The sequence below is a fragment of the Podarcis tiliguerta genome (genome assembly GCF_965153285.1).
Source record: "Podarcis tiliguerta genome assembly, chromosome: 17".
NCBI classification, from domain to species: Eukaryota; Metazoa; Chordata; class Lepidosauria; order Squamata; family Lacertidae; genus Podarcis; species Podarcis tiliguerta.
This window is the reverse complement of record NC_139550.1, coordinates 20,629,694-20,649,563: the sequence shown is the minus strand read 5'-3', so window position 1 is coordinate 20,649,563 and position 19,870 is coordinate 20,629,694. Positions and strand designations below refer to the sequence as shown.

The following is a 19,870-nucleotide window of genomic DNA, read 5'->3' as shown; positions in this document are numbered from 1 at the left end:
ATGTTAATATCTGCAATACACGTGAGGGTGGAAAAAGGATTTTGCAAACAAAACAAAACAGTTGTGGGTGAGGTGAAGCATCTTTTTTGCATGTAGAAGGTCGAATTCTTGGCATCTCCAGGACTGGGATCGTCCCCTGACACTAGGTAGACACTAGTCAATGTAGTTAATGTTATAGAAAAAAACTGCTCCCTTTCCCTTATGGGGTATCCAAGAGCCCATATAGAGTCCTTAAGTGGGTTTCCTATCGGTAGGAGAAAATAACATAGGCCAACCAGAAAATATTGAGAAGCAAAGCAGCTGGTAAGCCTGAACTTTATTAAACTGTTGCAACAGGGTCCTCACTCACCATATGCAGGAGGGAGGAGGAACCCAGAGCAATGGTGCGCAAGCCCCTATATTATTGTTTAGTTGTGTTCGACTCTTCCTGACCCCATGAACCAGAGCTCGCCAGGCAATCCTATCTTCAGCCCCTATATAGACTTTTGAAATTGCCCACCCTGTAGCCCAAGACCACCCCCCAAAACATCATATATACATCACAGAAGGGGGCAGTCTACATCACAGGAGGTAGTCTGCAGCCAAAATCCTCTTTGCCAGGATATCTGTTAATGGTCACTGATTGCTTTACCTGGGCAGCCTGGCCATTCTTTTGTAAATACTTTAGTTCCTGATTCCAGGTCACAAGCTCAACCTATTCATACACAAATGCACTCGTAAGCAAAAGACAATGGAGAGGCTTTCCCATTTCCTTCCTCCTTGCAGAGAAATATTTGAGGTCAATTTGGGAGAGTCAAAATGGTTTGGGAGCATCAAAATGGCTTCAGGATTGCTCTCCTGTACTATTTCAGACACATGGTTTATATACTTACGTTTGTGTTTGCCTTGTACATTTACAAACGTTTATTTTATATTTCGGACCTTTGAATTCTTATAACAATAACATGGAGCCAGATGAACTGGTTCATTATGGTCTGGCTCATTATAAGGCAGCTTCCTATGTTTCTGCATTGCCCTAAGAGGAATGATTTTGCCTGGGGGTGGCGAAAGTGTGACATTGAATATTCCTCTCTCTCTCTCTCCCCTGGACTTCAGCTACATCAGTATAATTGAAAATAGTTTATTTTGAACTGAAAGGCTCTGACATACATGCAGTTCCATTTGAAAACCGGACGATAGCAATATAGGGGGTGCGAAATCGATATTTCACAGAGACGGAGGGAACCAAATGGAATAGAGCCCAGCTTGCCAAATGCCAAATGCCATATAAGGTGGGGTGGAAGGGCAAGAGAGAGCCCTGTGTTGCAATTTGCACCCGCTCCCTGCTCCCCCCTCCCCCTTGTTGTTTGCATCTATTTATTTATTTATTTTAAGAGGAGGAACGCTTTGCAGAAGTCGAGTCCATTACCGAAATGAATGGATTCAATATCTGTGCAATGATGTGTTAAAAAATGAAAGGAACATCATTAAATGTCAGAGATGTTATTAACACATTTTCCTTCTTCTTACCCGAATGAAACAGGCATTATCTCACCAGGTAGCACGCAACCCGCTTGCTATTTGAGAGGAGCGTGACTTGGTGGTTGGGCTGTCCCCAGGAGGCAGGAGACAATGCCTGTAATAGTTATGCCCGCATGCCTCTCCAGGCTCTGTCTTCCTGTGTGCGCTCATACATACTCAACCATTGCTACACAAAAATGGCAAAAAAATACTTGTTATGCAGAAAACCCGCTGGTTGTCTATTTAAACCTGCATTAGGAAACCATGATTTTTGTGCAAATGCAGGCCATAAATTCCCCCCCTACCCTTCTGCCGGTGAATAATGGAATGAATCTGAGGATCAGCTACTGGAGAAAGGGCTTTTGTTAGTTACCAGCAAGCACAAAGCTTTTTACTACTTTCCAGGAGTGAGTTATACTTGGCCAGTTGCTTGGGCCTGGGTGGAAAGAAACTGGTCTTTCCCAGTTGCTGGGCAGAAAAAATGATAGGTGCTGGGGGACCTTGGGCCAGTCACACTTCTCTGAAGTCTCTCAGCCCCACTCACCTCACAGAGTGTTTGTTGTGGGGGAGGAAGGGAAAGGAGAATGTTAGCCACTTTGAGACTCCTCCTGGTAGTGATAAAGCGGGATATCAAAAACAAACTCTTCTTCTTTTTCTTATAAGAAAACAAGGGAGGTGCTCATGGTGAGTTCTGGCACCTCTTTTTATAGAAAAATAGCACTGCATGCATTTCTACACCCCTGCTCACATGCTCCAGATTTGGCAGGTTTCCAGTCCTGTTCTGCACCAGGTAATGTGACAGGCTGCCCTTCTGTGTGTGAAATGGCTCTGAGAGTGAGCAGCGGTGAAAGAAAAGAAAGCTTTGTTAGGCAGCAAAGAAAATATGTTCTATAACAGTGTATGCAGGAGTTCCTTCTGTTTAGGGTGCCCTTGTCCGCATCTACTCAAAGAGTGAAAACGCTCTGCTCTTCTATTGGTAGCTGGTGCCTTTTCGAAGGCAAGCCTTCGAGGCAATCCTGAGTTAACCTCAGGGTGTGTGGCTTTATTAATTGTTCTGTGGTCCTTCCCCAGTGCTAGCACATTCTTGCTTTCTGGAGGGGCTATACCGGACCAGAGGAAAAACAACAAGAACATTTGTGATAGAAAAGCTATAGGATTTGAGTAGGCAGTTGCGGGATGTGCACTAATTGGAAACAAAGCCCAAAACTTTTGGAGGCACAAACTGTTTTGAAAGGGGATTGGGTATGTCATGACAGTATCATGAGCAGAAGTAATCATGAATGCACCATAAAAAGTGTTGGGATTTCATCCCTCTCCGTTGCAGGATGTGTGATTGTTTTCATCACATGTCTGTGTTGACATTCCATACTGTTGGAGTCATGAGAACGGAAGTTCAGTTACACCAGGGGTCAGCAAACTTTTTCAGCAGGGGTCCGGTCCACTGTCCCTCAGACCTTGCATGGGGGGGGGGGCGGACTATATTGTGTGTGGGCGGAGAAATGAACGAATTCCTATGCACTACAAATAACCCAGAGATGCATTTTAAATAAATGAACACATTCTACTCATGTAAAAACATGCTGATTCCTGGACCGTCCGCGGGCCAGATTTTGAAGGCGATTGGGCCGGATCCGGCCCCTGGGCCTTAGTTTGCCTACCCATGAGCTACATTGTTCCATTATGTTGTACTATTGCTTTTCTGCTCTCTCAGAGATGAAGAAGGAGAGAGGAGCCATGTTTTCTTTTGTTCTGTTTTGTACATAATAAAGTAGCTTAGAAACCCACACCTCCAATGCCTAGCTTCTGCTTGGATTCTGCTTTTGTATTGCGGGCATACATCTTTGGATATATGTCGCAGGAGTCCTATGTGACTTGTGATCATGGCTCCTTCAAGAGCTTTCTTCCAGCTTCAGCTGCAGGCAGGTGACCTATTTTGGCTGTAATAACTACCAATGAGTAAAATTGGGGGAGGGAGGGAAGGAGGAGCCAAAGTTTGAGTTGTCACACTTGAACAGGAAAACATTCCCTACAATCATCTCCCACAGAGATGCTACAGCTGTCACTTTCTGTTTGATGTTTAGAGCTACCATCTCTGTATTTCAAGATGGTCATTAGAAGAAACATTTTTAAAGGATTGGTGTGTGAGTTTTCTTTTTTCTTCTCCCCTTGCCATCCCCTCTTCCTTTTGTGTCATGTATTTTAGATGGCATGCCTATGGGCAAGGACTGTCTTGTCTTTATTGATCCTACCTAAGCAACTGTGGAAGCCCTTTTGGCTGAAGAACAGGGTAAAAACACTTTCCATAAATAAATGAATGTGGAATATTTCAGCAGAAAGAAATAGTTATGGGAGACATAAATCCATTTATTGCAGCTGGAATATATTTTCCCCTTCTGGCAGGAGAGATAAATTGCCGCTAATGTGATACAAGACTAGTTTGATTATTTCATTGGATTAAATATATCATGCTGTTGCAAAATCTCTCCACTTTCAAGTTGAAATTAAATAATTTTAACCATGACCATAAGACAATATCATTTGCATATACTTCATCTCCAAGGAGACGTTTGATGTTACGTAATGCATAAGTATTTAATTGTTCTTCACATCACTCAAATATCAAATTATGTCCAAAATGGGGAGGATTCTCCAGGAAGATTGCAATGCTCTGACAAGGGCAGGAATTAACAAGAAGTGAAAAACATTCAGAGGACTAGTTTGTTTCTTCTTGGACTTTGGGTTGGGTGAAGAAAGCAAGGCTAATGTTTGATTAGTTTTGAAGAATGATGATACAGTCCAAGAACACTTTAGAAAATCGTAGTTGGAAGGTTGATATGTCAATGACTGTTGAGGAAAAACTTTGTCAGGAACTCAAATTGAGAACGTGTAGATCTCATGGGATGATCTCAAGCATTGTGGGTTGGAAGTGAATACAGTATCTAGGTAAGAGATGGGGAGCCTGTGGCTGTCGAGAAGTTGCTAGACTACAAATCTCAATGTCCCTGACCAATTGGTGGGATTGCACAGTGTCTTCAATGCTCTTTAACTTCTCTTCAAGAAAAAAAAAATCTGACATGGGCAATACCTGGAGTCAACCTTTAAAAAGAATTTCCTTACATTTTCTTTCTGAATGAAAATCCCTTCCCCTTCTCTCCTCCTCAGCCCAAAGCAACAGTTAAAGTGTGTTCTCCTTCATGGAGAGCACGTGTTGCGGTGGAGGCAGACAGGACACTCCAAAGTTGTGGGGCGGGCTAATTGATCGTGGCCACTGTTGTGATTGGGCTTCCCTTGTTGGGAAGAAGTTAACGTTGCCATTTGATGATTGACAGCCAGAAATGCTAAAACTCCCTGCACGAGGCATAGAACTTCCTCTTTTTGCACGTGCATCAGATTCCCCCCCCCCCCTATATTTAGGGTTGTTCGCTTTGACCTTGCTATGCCTGTCATGGGGTCATCTGCTTTTGGGGCAGGGGCCCGGTAGGAATTTTGTCCATCTGGGTGATTGGCTGGGGCCATTTGGTTTTTGCCTACTGCGTAGCAAATCATCACAACTTGTAAGGTTGTGGTTAGGCATTGGTTTATGGTTTGGTTGGTTGAGGGACATGGATTCGTTGTGCCTGCCCCTCCAATGCTGCTGCTGCAAGGGATTCCGTTAAAGGAATACAGGGGCTCACTATTGCATTCGTCCAACCCTGTCAAGGGGCTAGGGCCATGCAAGAGCCACTGGTTGCATTTGGGGAGGGCTGAGGGCAGGTTCCCTGCTCCGTCGCTACCCCCAAGCGTATTCCCCTTTTCTGACTTTCGCAGGCATGCGGAATGACTGGGGGGCAGATAGTTGCAACCAATACCTAAGCAACCACTCACATTTTTGTATTTTAATAAAGTTGTGGCCAAAATTATGCCAAAAACCTTAAACAAAATTTCTGTGTGATGTGTGAGTTATTTGGGGTGGCCCTGGGGACCTCGACACACAAGTTTCTGTTTTCTTTTCAAACAGTTGGAAAGAATGAATTGCAGCACAATCCTAGCCAGACCTACTCAGAAGTAAGTCCTGCTGAATTCAGTGGGGCTTAGACCTAGGTAAGTTAAAAGCTTTAAGCTTGTTTCTTCCTCGGTTTCATTCTGTTCTTCCTTGATGGCTGCAACTTGAAAATCAGGAAACTGAAGACAATCTGTTCCCGGTTGGTTCAATCCTTTTTGGCCATTTTCCCAGTGATACGATTGCCTCCACTATTAGTGGTGGATGTTTACGTGAGCTAATGCCTTGTGATGTGCAAACACCAAGGAAATATTATCTGATGCCTCTGTGCTGGGAAGAGTTAAATCTTTTTTGACAATTCAATAGTTCCCTTTGGGTCTTCACAAATGGCACCTGTTGTTGAAGTCAATAGAGCTTACAATTTAATTTCATCTGCCTGCAAACAATCTCTCTCATTAGGGGGTGAAATGATGATAGAATTCACTGAGGCATGCAGTTTCGCCTTCTTGAGGGCACTACGTAAGTACAGTCATCATTTTCAACAAAGGGAGGCACAATTATCCTGGAAACCGATTGTAAGGAAGACAAAATCTGCGGGGGGAAAAAAGAGAAGGACCATAAAAAGTCGGGCTCTGCAATTTTGCTACATTTGTTGCTCAATGCCAATTTGCAGTGTAATTATTGTGTTTAACAGGATCTGGAAATGTAGCAGTCTAAATGACAGGTAAATGGCTTCTTCTTTCTTTCTCCCTTTTATCTTAACATTAGTGTTGAACTCGACGGCTCGGGCAGTACATATTCATGTGAGGTTTTCGCCAGGATGAAGGCAGTCTTTTCTTCTGGGCTCCTCATTTCGCATATTGCGTCTTCAGTGTTTTCTAAAGGAGGAGAAAAAACAGACACCTCCCCAAAAAAGAAAGGAGAGATATTAGGCAGGCCAGTCCTCAAAGTTCTTGAAATCAAGGAAGTGTTTGTCAGAACCACATACTTGGAATGCTGCAGTTATGTTTTTTAGCCTGGCTTTGGGAAAAGGCAAACTTTTTGCAGCTGAATTGGGGGTTGTAATGGGCTGCACTTATTTGCAGTACAGGTTGATGGGCTCTGTCAAATCTCTGACTGTCAGGGTCTTTTGTGATGCTCCTACCAGAGACCTTGACTTATGTCTGCCTTCCTGCACCTGTTATGCCTTTTTTGACCAGCCTGGTGACTTGATAAGTCAGTGACGGCTTTAGTAGGTCCAGAAAGGAAATGGAAAATGGATTTACTGCCTTGCTTTCTACAATTGCAACTAGTTATCTTCCAATGGCTGTGCAATTCTGCTTCCCAAAAACTGTCTTCGTCATGAATACTGCAGTTCAAACTGTTTCTTCTGTGGGATCCCTTTGATGCAGGACGTCAACATTGCTTGGGTTCACGACATGTTCATCGATATTTCCCAGTTTTCCATCATGTGTGTGTCTTGGAAACGAAGTCCACATCATAGTTCACTATGGCCTATAACCTGCTGAATTACAGGACTTGCCTCATTCCCTTATAAGCACCTTGATTCCGTTTTATTAGTACAAACTCTAAAGAAACTTGAAGACAACAGCTGAACTGAGGCAAGAAAACCAATGCCTGTAGGATGCTGTTCTGAAACATATTCTCTTAACCAGGGCCGGATTTAGGTTTGATGAGGCCCTAAGCTACTGAAGGTCATGGGGCCCTTTATATGTCCAGCTGTCCTTTGTCAACAACAAATTGTAACTGTTTTCTTGTGTTGAATATATAATAATAATAATAATAATAATAATAATAATAATAATAATAATTTATATGTACCCGGCCCATCTGGCTGGGTTTCCGCAGCCACTCTGGGAGGCTTCCAACAAAGATTAAAAATACATTAAAATGTCACACATTAAAAACTTCCCTGAACAGGGCTGCCTTCAGATGTCTTCTAAATGTCTGGTAGTTGTTTATCTCTTTGACATCTGGTGGGAGGGCGTTCCACAGGGCGGGTGTCACTACCGAGAAGGCCCTCTGCCTGGTTCCCTGTAACTTGGCTTCTCACAGTGAGGGAACAATGGGGGTGGAGATGTTCCTTCAGGTCTACTGGGCTGAGGCTGTTTAGGGCCTTAAAGGTCAGCACCAACACTTTGAATTGTGCTCGGAAACGCACTGGGTGCCAACGTAGGTCTTTCAGGACCGGTGTTACATGGTCTCGGCGGCCACTTCCAGTCACCAGTCTAGCTGCCGCATTCTGGATTAGTTGTAGTTTCTGGGTCACCTTCAAAGGTAGCCCCGTGTAGAGGGCATTGCAGTAGTCCAAGGGTCGTAGCTCATTTGTAGACCATCTGCTTTGCATTCAGAAGGCCCTTGGTCCAATTCCCAGCATCTCCAAGAAGGGCTGGGAGAGACCTCAGTCTGAAACCCCTGAGAGTCACTGCCAGCCAGTGTAGACACTCTCTCTACTGTGTCTTCAGAACAGCAATGAAGGAACAAGATTGTGAAGAGGTGGACTTGCGCATACTATGGATTCTGTGACTATTTAAGCTGAGGCTAGCTGCTTTTTTTTAAAACAGAGGGAAACAAAGCTTAAAGTTGGACTGCTGGACTTTAACTCTCCTCATCCCTGACCATTACCATGCTGGCTACAGCTGAAGGGAGTTGAAGTCCCAGAACATCTGGAGGACCATGGTTTAGTCCCCCTGATATGTGTGAATAAGAACTTGTTTACACAGTTACAAGAGATGGCAAATCCTAAACTTGCTCTGTTGTCCAATTTGTTCAGATCAAGCTGCCAGCTATAGATATTTGCAGTCAAATCCTATGCCTTGTTATTGACTTGTTTTTATGTACCGTATATACTCGTGTATAAGCAGACTTTTTCAGCAGATTTTTTATGCTGAAAAAGCCCCCCTTAGCTTATACTCGAGTGAGGGTCCCACTCGAGTTCATTTCCAGCAGCCCCTCATTGGAGCAAGCTGTTTGCTGCTGCCGCTCATGCTGCTGCTGCTCTGCCAAGCGCGGCTCCTGTGCCTGCCCTTGCAAGGGGCAGAAGCTGGCGGTGGCAGAGGAACGAGCAGCCAGCCCTTTTGGGCTGCTTGTTCTTTCTCTGCCGCCACCGCCACCAGCTGCCGCCTCTCAGCAGCACCCTAAGTAGGCAGGGAGATGGGAGGGGCTGGGGGGAGAGAGAAGCCCCCTCTGCTGTGTGCGCATGCGCACGCACATGCACTCTGGCCCACCAGGAGGTTTGTGGTGTGGTGAACCGGCTTATACTCGAGTCAATAAGATTTCCCAGTTTTTTGTGGTAAAATTAGGTGCCTCGGCTTATATTCAGATCGGCTTATACTCGAGTACAATACGGTACATACATATTGGTTGATTATTAGTTACTTGCAGGGTGCTCTTTTCCTAGAAACTCACCATATAGTTGTTATAGTAAGTGCCACACTTTTTCGCAACAACAGAAAGAGGTGCCGGTACTACTGTATTTTTCGCTCTATAGGACACACACCAATTTTTTCGCTCTATAGGACACACCCCCAAATTAAGGGGAAATGTGTGTGCGTCCTATGGAGCGAATGCAGGCTCCTTGGCTTCAGCGATAGCAACGCGAAGCCTCCAAAGCGCAGAGGGAGCGCTCCCTCCGCGCTCTGGAGCCTATGTGTTGCTTTTGCTGAAGCCTGGAGAGCGAGAGGGGTCGGTGCGCACCGACCCCTCTTGCTCTCCAGGCTTCAGGGATAGCCACCTGAAGCCTCCAGAGCACAGCAGGAAGTCCCGCTGCACTCCGGAGGCTTCAGGTTCCTTTTGCTGAAGCCAGGAGAGCAAGACTCTCCTGGCTTCAGCAGAGAGGGAGAGCTGTGCAGCGCCCCTTCAGCTAAGTGGGAGGAGAAATGGAAGGTGCTCCATTTTTCCTGCTGCTTCGCTGAAGGGGCGCTGAGCAGAGAGGGGGAGAATTTTTCTCTCTCTTGTTCTCTCCCTCTAAAACAAGGTGCACCCTATGGTCGGGTGGGTCCTATAGAGCGAAAAATACCGTACATAGTATGTTTGGAGATTGTGAGTTTTGATTAGTTTTGTGTAGTTTGAATGTATAGGAAAACGAGTTTGGCAACTGTGTGCATGCTGCGATATTTTTGTGACATTTTTATGCTTCTATACTCTAATTAGGTTGCATTTTTATGTATCTTGATGTTTTATGATGCTTTGCTTGTTCTTGTGGTTCAGAACTTCCTAGTTATTTTACTGCTGTATATTGTTTGCAGATATTTATGCAATTAGTTCCCAACAAACTGGAATTATTATTATAACTATCATTAGTAGTAAGTGTGCTCTTATAGCTTACTGCAGTTCGTACTATCAACAGCTCTTGTACAAAACAGGATTACGCATTTCTTGCTAAAGCAAACGACCATCCTAGCCCGCCATTATGCAAACAGATACGGATCCTTCTGGCTATATGGAACGAAGCCTGCCCACTAAGCAGATGTTAGGAGCATCTCCCTGCTAAGATTCCTCAGGGTTCAGGATGTGTCTTCCTTATAAGACAAAAAAAAAAAAAAAAAAAAAAAAGGAACTTGGCTAAGTTGAAGGACAACCCTGCCTCTAGGAGCATTAAGCTCAATCAAGAACTAACAAAGTGGCGATTCTAGCTAGATCTCCCGCTTGACAAAGGTAATTTTAAAGTGGTTTTTCTTTTCGCAGTAGGGTGTATAAAGAAAGGAAGCGACTCAATGGATTCTTAATCAGACCATTTGGCCAGGTCTGGAAAAGATGTTTCTGCTCAATAGACGGTTGTTTAGGTCAATTTAGCAGCAGTGGGTCAACACAACACTGAGTGGACATTGATCATTCGTAGTTTCAGGAAGGAGTACACTGGCATGTTGTTTATTTACCTGGGGGGAAAGGAAAGCATTGATCCTGGAGGTTACATGTCAAAAGAAGAATAAATCTGCATCTTTGGTGACAAGTAAAATGGGTTTACTGCCTTCCTCCCTGTAAAATGGCTGTTTCTGTGAGATGTTTTGGGCTTCTGAGCAATCACTGGGATATGAATGGAGAATGTGACACCTCTAGTGCTCGTGTGTGTGTGTGTGTGTGCAGGTGGTGTGTGTGCTTTGTGAAACAGTAGTAATCCTGTGCGATAGTCCCTAAATAACTGGCACCATTGCTTTCATGCTGTTTTGTGCTCAGTATGAACAATTAAAAGGCTAGACTTGTGACCAGTTTGTGACTTGCATTGCAACCCTATGCATATTTACTCATGGGATGTGGGTGGCGCTGTGGTCTAAACCACTGGGCCTCTTGGGCTTGCCATTCAGAAGGTTGGCGGTTCGAATCCCCGCGACGGAGTGAGCTCCCTTTGCTCTGTCCCAGCTCCTGCTAACCTAGCAGTTCGAAAGCATGCCAGTGCAAGTAGTTAAATAGGTACCACTGCAGTGGGAAGGGAAACGGCGTTTCCGTGCACTCTGGTTTCTGTCACAGTGTTCCGTTGTGCCAGAAGTGGTTTAGTCATGTTGGCCACATGATCTGGAAGCTGGCTCCCTCGGCCTGAAGCGAGATGAGCACCGCACCCCATAGTTGTCTTTGACTGGACTTAACCGTCCAAGGGTCCTTTACCTTTCTACCTTTTATATTTACTCATAAAGTTCCAAAGAGTTGAGTGGAGTCTGCTCCAGCATAAGTGTACATATGTTTGCACCCTTGCCATTTATGTGTTTTCTTTCCAAGACAAACCAGGTTTCATATACTGATATTTTATTTAACCTCCAACACAGCAACAACTACCTTTACACCAGCATTGTCCTTTCCAGGGATGGTGGGACTGGTGAAGAATATTGAATTATTATTATTTTCTCCTGGGCCATTAGATTAGTTCTTGTCTTTCTTTATTCTTTCTGCTCCCTCCCCTTTAAGTCTCTACTGAATTCTGGGTTAATGCTGGGGGAAATTCCAAGGTTGTCCTGAGGGATGGGATGGTAGATAAGTCAAAAAATACAAATGGAGTTTCGATTTATTCATTCTGTTTTCATTTCTAGCTTTGTTGAAGAGCCTGTGTGAAGGGAGCCTGGGTGGCATAGTGGTTAGAGTGTCAGATTAGGACCTGGGAGAGCTGGGTTCAAATCTTCACTCGACCATTGGTAACCTTGGGCCAGTCACCACCACCTCAGTCTAACCTACCTCAGAGGGGCAAAGACACCTTGGAGGAAATGCAGGATGGGAATGTGCTAAATATACAGTGGTGCCTCGCAAGACGAAAAGAATCCGTTCCGCGAGTCTTTTCGTCTTGCGGTTTTTTCGTCTTGCGAAGCAAGCCCATTAGCGGAGTAGCACTATTAGCGCTATTGGCGATTTAAGGGCTAAAAACGGCTTTTTAAGGCTTAAGGGATTAGCGGTTTTGCTGCTAAAATGCTTTTAGCAGCTTAGCGCTTCAGAAAAAGGGGTTTTGGAGCGAAAGCCCCCCCGAAAATTTTCGTCAATTTTCGTCTTGCGAAGCAAGCCCATAGGGAAATTCGTCTTGCGAAGCGCCTCTGCAAACGGAAAACCCTTTCGTCTTGCGGGTTTTCCGTCTTGCGAGGCATTCGTCTTGCGGGGCACCACTGTATCCATATATAACTGCCATGCCCTGTTTTTATCTACCAGATTAGTGAGCAAAAGTGTCTCAATGAGGCTGAGGGTACATTCTATCATATGTGGTGGACCTGTAAAATGGGAAAAGAATATTGGGAAATAATTCATAATGAATTGAAAAAAAATGTTTTAAAGTACTCCCCCCCCCCAAACCCCTCCCCACAGAGTCCTTTTTGTTGGGGATAATTCAGATGGAAATTCCCCAGTGTCAAAAAAAGGTTATTTATGTACGCCAGTGCTGTGGCCTGTTTTGTTAGCCCCAAAGTGGAAAATGAGTGAACTAAAGAAGAATGGCAACTTAAACTGATGGAATATGAGCAGATTGCAGACCTAACATATAGAAGAAGAGAACAAGAAGAACATACATTTAAAGAAGATTGGGAAATGTTTATTGAATATATGGGGGGAAATTGTGTATATATGAAAACATGGGCAGCGTTTAGATAAATTCAACAGTGTAAATAAGTTTTGATGGATGTAATAATGGAATACTGAATGGTTGAGTTTATGTAAGATATGCAGGGATTTATGTTATGCAAAAAGAACCATGGAAAAAGAAGAAGGGAAGTCACTGATATTTTAAGTTTGTTTAAATGAATATTCTAAAATGTAAAACAGAAAATTTAATAAAAATTGTAGAAAAAAAAGTGAGCAAAACTGGCCTGGAAAAGTTGTTCAACTAAATTATAAAGTGCAGTCCGAGTGAAACACTTTTAAGTGTGTAGCTGGAGGTGTACCTACAGATACCAAATGTGGGGAGAGTGGCAGAGGCCAGAGAATGGTGTATTGAGTTTTCTCTCTTAATAAGCCACTGAAACTGCTGGAAGAAGCTCCTGGCTAATCCACCAGGAACACACGTTGTGCTTCTGGATCCTAAAATTAGGATAAGATGTTGGGTTGTTCTCCTGCTTTCTTTTTTAAGATTCCACTTCAATCGATGTCTGCGAGGGCTACAATCTTCAAAGGGCAAAAGTGCCATAAATCCTGCCAATTAGGTAGCATCAACGCCTTTCTCTGATGTGCCGTGTAATCAGGCAGGTGAAAACGCCATGGTGCCATCGGATGGGGAGCCTGCCTGAGTCATCCCAAGACTGCTCACCTGGGAACTTATCACAACACAATTGCCTAAAAAAAGAGTTCAATTATCAATAATCCCACAAGCGTCAAGAGTAAACAAAACCTCCATTGGGGAAGGAACAGAGAAACTGTGCCTTAAAGCAGCAAAAGTGAAGTAAATAAGGCAAAGTCAGGGGGCTGGATTTTTAAGGTAGCTATGCAATAACTAGCAGTTCGAAAGCACGTCAAAAAGTACAAGTAGATAAACAGGTACCACTCCGGCGGGAAGGTGAATGGTGTTTCCATGCGCTGCTCTGGTTTTCGCCAGGTCCATTCTTAACCTGAAACTGTTCTTAACCTGAAGCACCACTTTAGCTAATGGGGCCTCCCACTGCCGCAGCACTGCCGCCACACAATTTCTGTTCTCATCCTGAAGCAAAGTTCTTAACCCGAGGTACTATTTCTGGGTTAGCGGAGTCTGTAACCTGAAGCATCTGTAACCTGAGGTACCACTGTACATGCATTCCATGTCGGACTCTCTGAACTTCCTCCTACAGTAGGAGGTGCTCCACACATCGAGGTTAAGCTGATGAGAAATTCTGCATTTGATAGTCATCCCTGTTCTACTTTGGGTTACCTCCTAAGAATCCAATGCCTCTGTTGGTAGTACAGTGGAATTTGTTGCCAAGGAGTGTGGTGGAGTCTCCTTCTTTGGAGGTCTTTAAGCAGAGGCTTGACAACCATATGTCAGGAGTGCTCTGATGGTGTTTCCTGCTTGGCAGGGGGTTGGACTCGATGGCCCTTGTGGTCTCTTCCACCTCTATGAATCTATGATTCTAATATACTTGTTAGTAGAGGGTGGGGATAAATGGAAATAAATGTGTTATTTTATTTTTTTTAAAGGAGGAGGACATGGAGTTCATAGATTCCCCCTGGCTGTCCATGGGACAGATTGCTTTGCAGCATACATATGGGAGGTGAATAAAGATTACCTGGGGCTCTGAAAGCCACATGTCAGAGAAGCTCTGTCCTTGGGTGCTCTTCTCACAGCCAACTCTATACTGGAAGGTGATGTCAAAACAACTTAAGGAAACTCATTCAAAAGGGCTGTTTTAATGCTGTGTAACAAATCTCCTGAGCCATGTAGCATTTTTTCTTTTTTAAAGTAGATGTTAGGGTGGTTTATATCTTCCAAAAGAGCAGGGCATCGTCATGCAATCACATACCCTCCAACAATTCTCTGACGAAAATAGGGACGTCCCATTCCTTAATGATAATTTTTCTATTTGTACCCCACGCATCTTATTGGGTTGCCCCAGCCACTCTGGGCAGCTTCCAACATATATAAAAACACAACAAAACATTAACCATTAAAATAAAAACTTCCCTATACAGGATTGCCTTCAGACGGCTTAGGGGTCGGATAACTCCATACCACCCAACATTTCTCCAACAAAAATAGGGACATCCTAAGGAAAAGTGGGACATTCTGGGATCAAATCAGAAACTGAGGCGGCTTCTCTAAATCAGGGACATCCCTGGAAAATAGGGATACTTTGAGGGTCTGCAATCAGCATGGACCAAGCCAAGAAAAGCCAGCAGAGAACAGTGTAAGGCAGGGACATCCAACTCCCAACAGTCTGCGATCTACTCACAGTATAGAAAAACTGGCAGTGATCTACCAATTGTCGTAAAAAGACTGGCAGTGATCTTCTCAAAGTTATGAACTATCTAGTCTGGTGTTTCCCAAACTTGAATCTCCAGCTGTTTTTGGACAGCAATTCCCATCATCCCTGAGCACTGGTCCTGCTAGTTAGGGGTGATGGGAGTTGTAGTCCAATGATAGCTGGAGATCCAAGTTGGGGGAAAACCCTGATCTAGTCCAACCCCCTGCAATGCAGTAATCTTTCACCCGATATGGGGCTCAGACCCACAGTCCTGACATGAAAAGTCTCATGCTCTACTGAATGAGCCATCTCAGATTAGACTTGTAAGAACCAGTTCTTTGGGAGCTATGGTTGGGAGAAGGCTCTATGATTTATTAGTATTCTTAAAATCACTGGTGACTTTAGGTAATCTTGGCCTATAGCATATGTTAGTATTTGAGGAGAACCAGCTTCCGCTGCATATCGTGAATACCAAAAGGCACTGAGTACAAAAGGTTTAAAGTAGGTACATCAAAGCCACAAAATCGCTTTTCAGATTTCATGCCTTCCCAGGTTTGGGGGCATTTGTATCAAAGCTCTGTGCAAAGATACCCCAAACACTAGGGATGTTTATACAGTTTATCCAGATCCCTTAATCTGAGAAACAGCAGAATCCTCTCAGGACAGGATTTCCAGACTTCTCACCTCAGTCATGGTAGCAATTGTTATTTGAGATATCTTGGTCAGTTTGAGACAAACACCATCACTTTAAAAGCCCCTTTGTGTTTCGAAAACAACAACCTCCCAGCCTCAAGAAATGACAGTTGTCAGATTATTATTTGCATTGAGCAGGGGCTAGCTCCCTCTGAAAGAACAGACCTTTTAAAAAAAATTCTGGCTCAAGTAGTCAATGAATGCAATCATTTCACATCTGCATAGATTAGGCATCCTATATCCCTTACCAAACAAGCACTGTGTTGCGTTGATGATTTACTGTGTATGGAAAGCTGGTGCACTTTCCACAGTAGACTGGGAAACCCCCAATTTGCCTCAGTCAGGAATTCACAAGGAGTGCCTCCAATTGACCTGTTTATTGAGAATTCATCCTGACCTGTTTGCACAAAGCTTGCATGGAAGTTATATGAAACTTGCTGTTCATTGAGCATAAGGTGTTTTCCTGGAGGTTGTCCAGTAAGACCTGGACCATAAAGAAGGCTGACCACCGAAGAATTGATGCTTTTGAATTATGGTGCTGGAGGGAGACTCTTGAGAGTCCCATGGACTGCAAGAAGACCAAACCTATCCATTCTGAAGGAAATCAGCCCTGAGGGCTCACTGGAAGGACAGATTCTGAAGCTGAGGCTCCAATACTTTGGCCACATCATGAGAAGAGAAGACTCCCTGGAAAAGACCCTGATGTTGGGAAAGATTGAGGGCACAAGGAGAAGGGGACGACAGAGGATGAGATGGCTGGACAGTGTTCTTGAAGCTACGAACATGAGTTTGACAAAACTGCAGGAGGCAGTGGAAGACAGGAATGCCTGGCGTGCTCTGGTCCAGGGGGTCATGAAGAGTCGGACACGAATAAATGACTAAACAACACAAGGTGTTTGCCTGGAGGTTAGATGATATCCACTGTTTATTGAGCATTCATCCTGATTTGTTTGTGTGTAGGTTTCAGCTGCCTGTTATGTGATTTCTGTTTTACACTCTAATTCTCCAATCATTTTCCTATCTCCAAAAACTTCTTGTTGTGTCAGAGCACCAGAGTGTTTGTGGAACCCTAAATTTGCTGGCATGAGACTGAAGGGCCCGCAAAATACTGAGTCTGGTGGGGACACGGGTGGCGCTGTGATCTAAACCACTGAGCCTCTTGGGCTTGCCAATCGGAAGGTCAGCAGTTTGAATCCCCGTGATGCGGTGAGCTCCCATTGCTCTGTCCCAGCTCCTGCCCACCTAGCAGTTCAAAAGCAAGCCAGCACAAGTAGATAAATAGGTACCACTGCAGTGGGAAGGAAAACAGCATTTCCATGCGCTCTGGTTTCCGTCAGACTGTATTTGAAAAGGGGAGGTGTAAGCCCCTACAGTCCAAAGACAATTGGAAAGCTTTTCCCATTTCCTTCCTCCTTGCAGATAAAATATTCAAGGTCAAATTGGGAGAGTCAAAATGGCTTCATGATTGTTCTCCTGTACTATTTCATGTCAGGAGCTTGTCCTACACTTGAGTAGGACCCTGATAGAGACACATGCCCGACTGGCATGTTCCCTCCCTCCTGGTCGATTGTTCAGGAGCTTCAAAAGCTTTCTTCAGCCCGAACATCACAGTGACTGATGCCAACAAACATCAGCACACTTAGGGATCCGCAGAGTCTTTGCAGCTTGTGTAACAGACCTCAGCAACTCAGCATTTTGGCTAATCTACTTTATTTACATATAAACACACACAGAGCACTGCAACATGGCTCCCTCTCTCTCTAGCATCAGACAGCAAAGAAAAAGAACAAAGGACAATAGTCCCACTTCACGGAACACGGTAATACAAACATCCTGTCTCTGTCACTTCCCACTCTGTGGAGTCAAAACATATACCATCATGTGATAGACAACAATCCCATGACTGAAATCATGGAGCAGGAATTCTAACATTTCAGACATTTGGTTTATATACTTATGTGTTTGTATATATAAGACCTCAGAATTTGTATAACATGGGAAATGATGGCTAATAATAATAATAATAATAATTTATTATTTGTACCCCGCCCATCTGGCTGGGTTTCCCCAGCCACTCTGGGCGGCTTCCAACAAAGATGAAAAATACACTAAAATGTCACATATTAAAAACTTCCCTGAACAGGGCTGCCTTCAGATGTCTTCTGAATGTCAGGTAGTTGTTTATCGCTTTGACATCTGATGGGAGGGCGTTCCACAGGGCGGGTGCCACTACCGAGAAGGCCCTCTGCCTGGTTCCCTGTAACTTGGCCTCTTGCAGTGAGGGAACTGCCAGAAGGCCCTCGGAGCTGGACCTCAGTGTCCGGGCAGAACAACGGGGGAGGGGACGCTCCTTCAGATATACTGGACCGAGGCTGTTTAGGGCTTTAAAGGTCAGCACCAACACTTTGAATTGTGCTCAGAAACGTACTGGGAGCCAATGTAGGTCTTTCAAGACCGGTGTTATATGGTCTCGGCGGCCGCTCCCAGTCACCAGTCTAGCTGCCGCGTTCTGGATTAGTCTCAACAATTGTTTCATTGCCCTCAGATCAGTGTAAAACCACGGGGCTGCCCAGGCTCCATGCAATCGGAGAGGGCGCTTCGGAGCCAAACAGTCAATAGCCCTGGTTAACTCCACATTCCAGCGGGCCACCAGGGAATCAGCTGAAAGGCCATCAACATGGGATAAAGCATCCCCTACCACTCTCTGGAAACCATTTGGATCCATTAAGTGGCGGGGGCGGACCATCTGAATTGGTCCCACCTCCCTGCAGAGGGGATGGGTCGCAGAGAAGTCCAGTTGCACCAGGAAGTGATCTGACCATGGCACTTCTTTCGTTTCGCTTTTACTTAGTGTCAGATCACCAACATCCATAGAGGTAAACACCAGGTCCAAGGCATGTCCGCGGCTATGGGTTGGGCCAGACTTATTCAGGGACAGCCCCATGGAGGCCATGCTTTCCACAAAGTCCAGAGCGGCTCCTTGTAAGGTCGTGTCGGCATGGATATTAAAATCCCCTACGACAATCAAACTAGGTGTCTCCAGGAAAACATCCACCACGACCTGAAGCAGCTCGGGCAGGGAATCCTTGGTGCAGCGGGGAGGTCGGTACACCAAAAGGAATCCTGTACTGCCCCTATTGCCCAACTTCCAGAACATGCACTCGGAAAACTGGGTCTTCCCAATAGGACGCCTGGTGCAAACTAATGACTTCCTAAAAATCACTGCAACCCCCCCTCCCCGCCCACATGACCTGGGTTGCTGTGCTGTGTATGGAATGAAAGTACTCAGCTTGTTTTGTGAGGTGGCTTGAATGCGCCACACTTGCTTGGTATTGTTTCAAAACCCACAGACAGGCAATCTCTTTATTTGGACCAACTAAAAATAGTTCACAAGCTTTGGGGTTCATAAAATTCACCATCATTGACCCAGATGTTATCCAAACCAGAGGGGTGGAGGAGTAAAAAATGCCAGCATGGGGTACTGAATGAAGGTATGATCTGAGTGATTTTGATTCCCCACTGCCATGGATCAGCCTGGCTTTCTTGACTTTTTGTGCGCCAGATATTGCTGCTATTTATTTACTGTGCCATTAACAATCAAATATGGCACAAATCAATATCTGGGCCCCATTCCATTGTTTTTGTACAACAGTTGAGGTTAATTACCCACCTTGCAGATTAATGTAACAAAATGAAAATTAATTTATCACCATCTATAAAGCTTCCTGAAATAAACAAAAACCAGAACAGCACATACCTTGGTTTCCTGTTTCTCTTATCTGTTGGTGTTTCTGGCTAGCAGGAGAGGAAAATATGCAGTTTGAAAGCAGAAAAGCATTAGTCTGGCATCCTTATTTTTCTGAGGTATCACTTTGGCATAAAAGTGCCCTTTTCTTTATGTCTCCATTATGCAAAGTACATATTTCCAAACACTAAATATGCAAAGCAATTCAGAATTAATTTTCTGTTCAGGTAAGTGGAAGAAGTTTAGATGCATGCTAATAGGAAAATAAGCAATTTATTCCCCTCAAAACTGTCTCTTTGCCTCTCTTTCTTTTCTCTTTTTGTTTTACCTGATCCTCTAGGACAAAACTTCCAGATTGTGTTCTTTCCCCCCCCCCTTTTCTACAAAAGTCTGTGCACAGTTCATTCTTAACTGCAGGGAATCCCTAACAGAACCAGTAAATAAGTAACTCAGGAATTAAATTAGCCCACAGCTATCTTAAGCAAATAACCTACAAGCGAAATTGTGTTATCTAACTGGCCAGTTGATGCTTGGGTTTCTCAGCTTTAAGAAAGAAATTAAATGGGAAGGCAGTGTATTGCTCTCATTTCAAATCCTCTGGAGCAGATAAACATTATC

General features: G+C 44.3%; 2 long non-coding RNA genes across 3 annotated transcripts in view; one reads left to right on the top strand and one right to left on the bottom strand.

The window, feature by feature from the left end:
• LOC310668018 overlaps positions 1-19,555 on the bottom strand; it is a 66,843-nt gene extending 47,288 nt beyond the window's left edge. For both annotated transcript variants that reach the window (XR_014506547.1, XR_014506548.1), the window contains exon 1: positions 19,265-19,555. This is a non-coding gene — a long non-coding RNA (uncharacterized lncRNA). The remainder of the gene's footprint in view (positions 1-19,264) is intronic.
• Positions 5,362-7,016, top strand: LOC310668012. Its single transcript, XR_014506540.1, has 2 exons — positions 5,362-5,580; positions 6,248-7,016. It is a non-coding gene; the product is annotated as an uncharacterized lncRNA (long non-coding RNA).
• Positions 19,556-19,870: the final 315 nt, after the last annotated feature.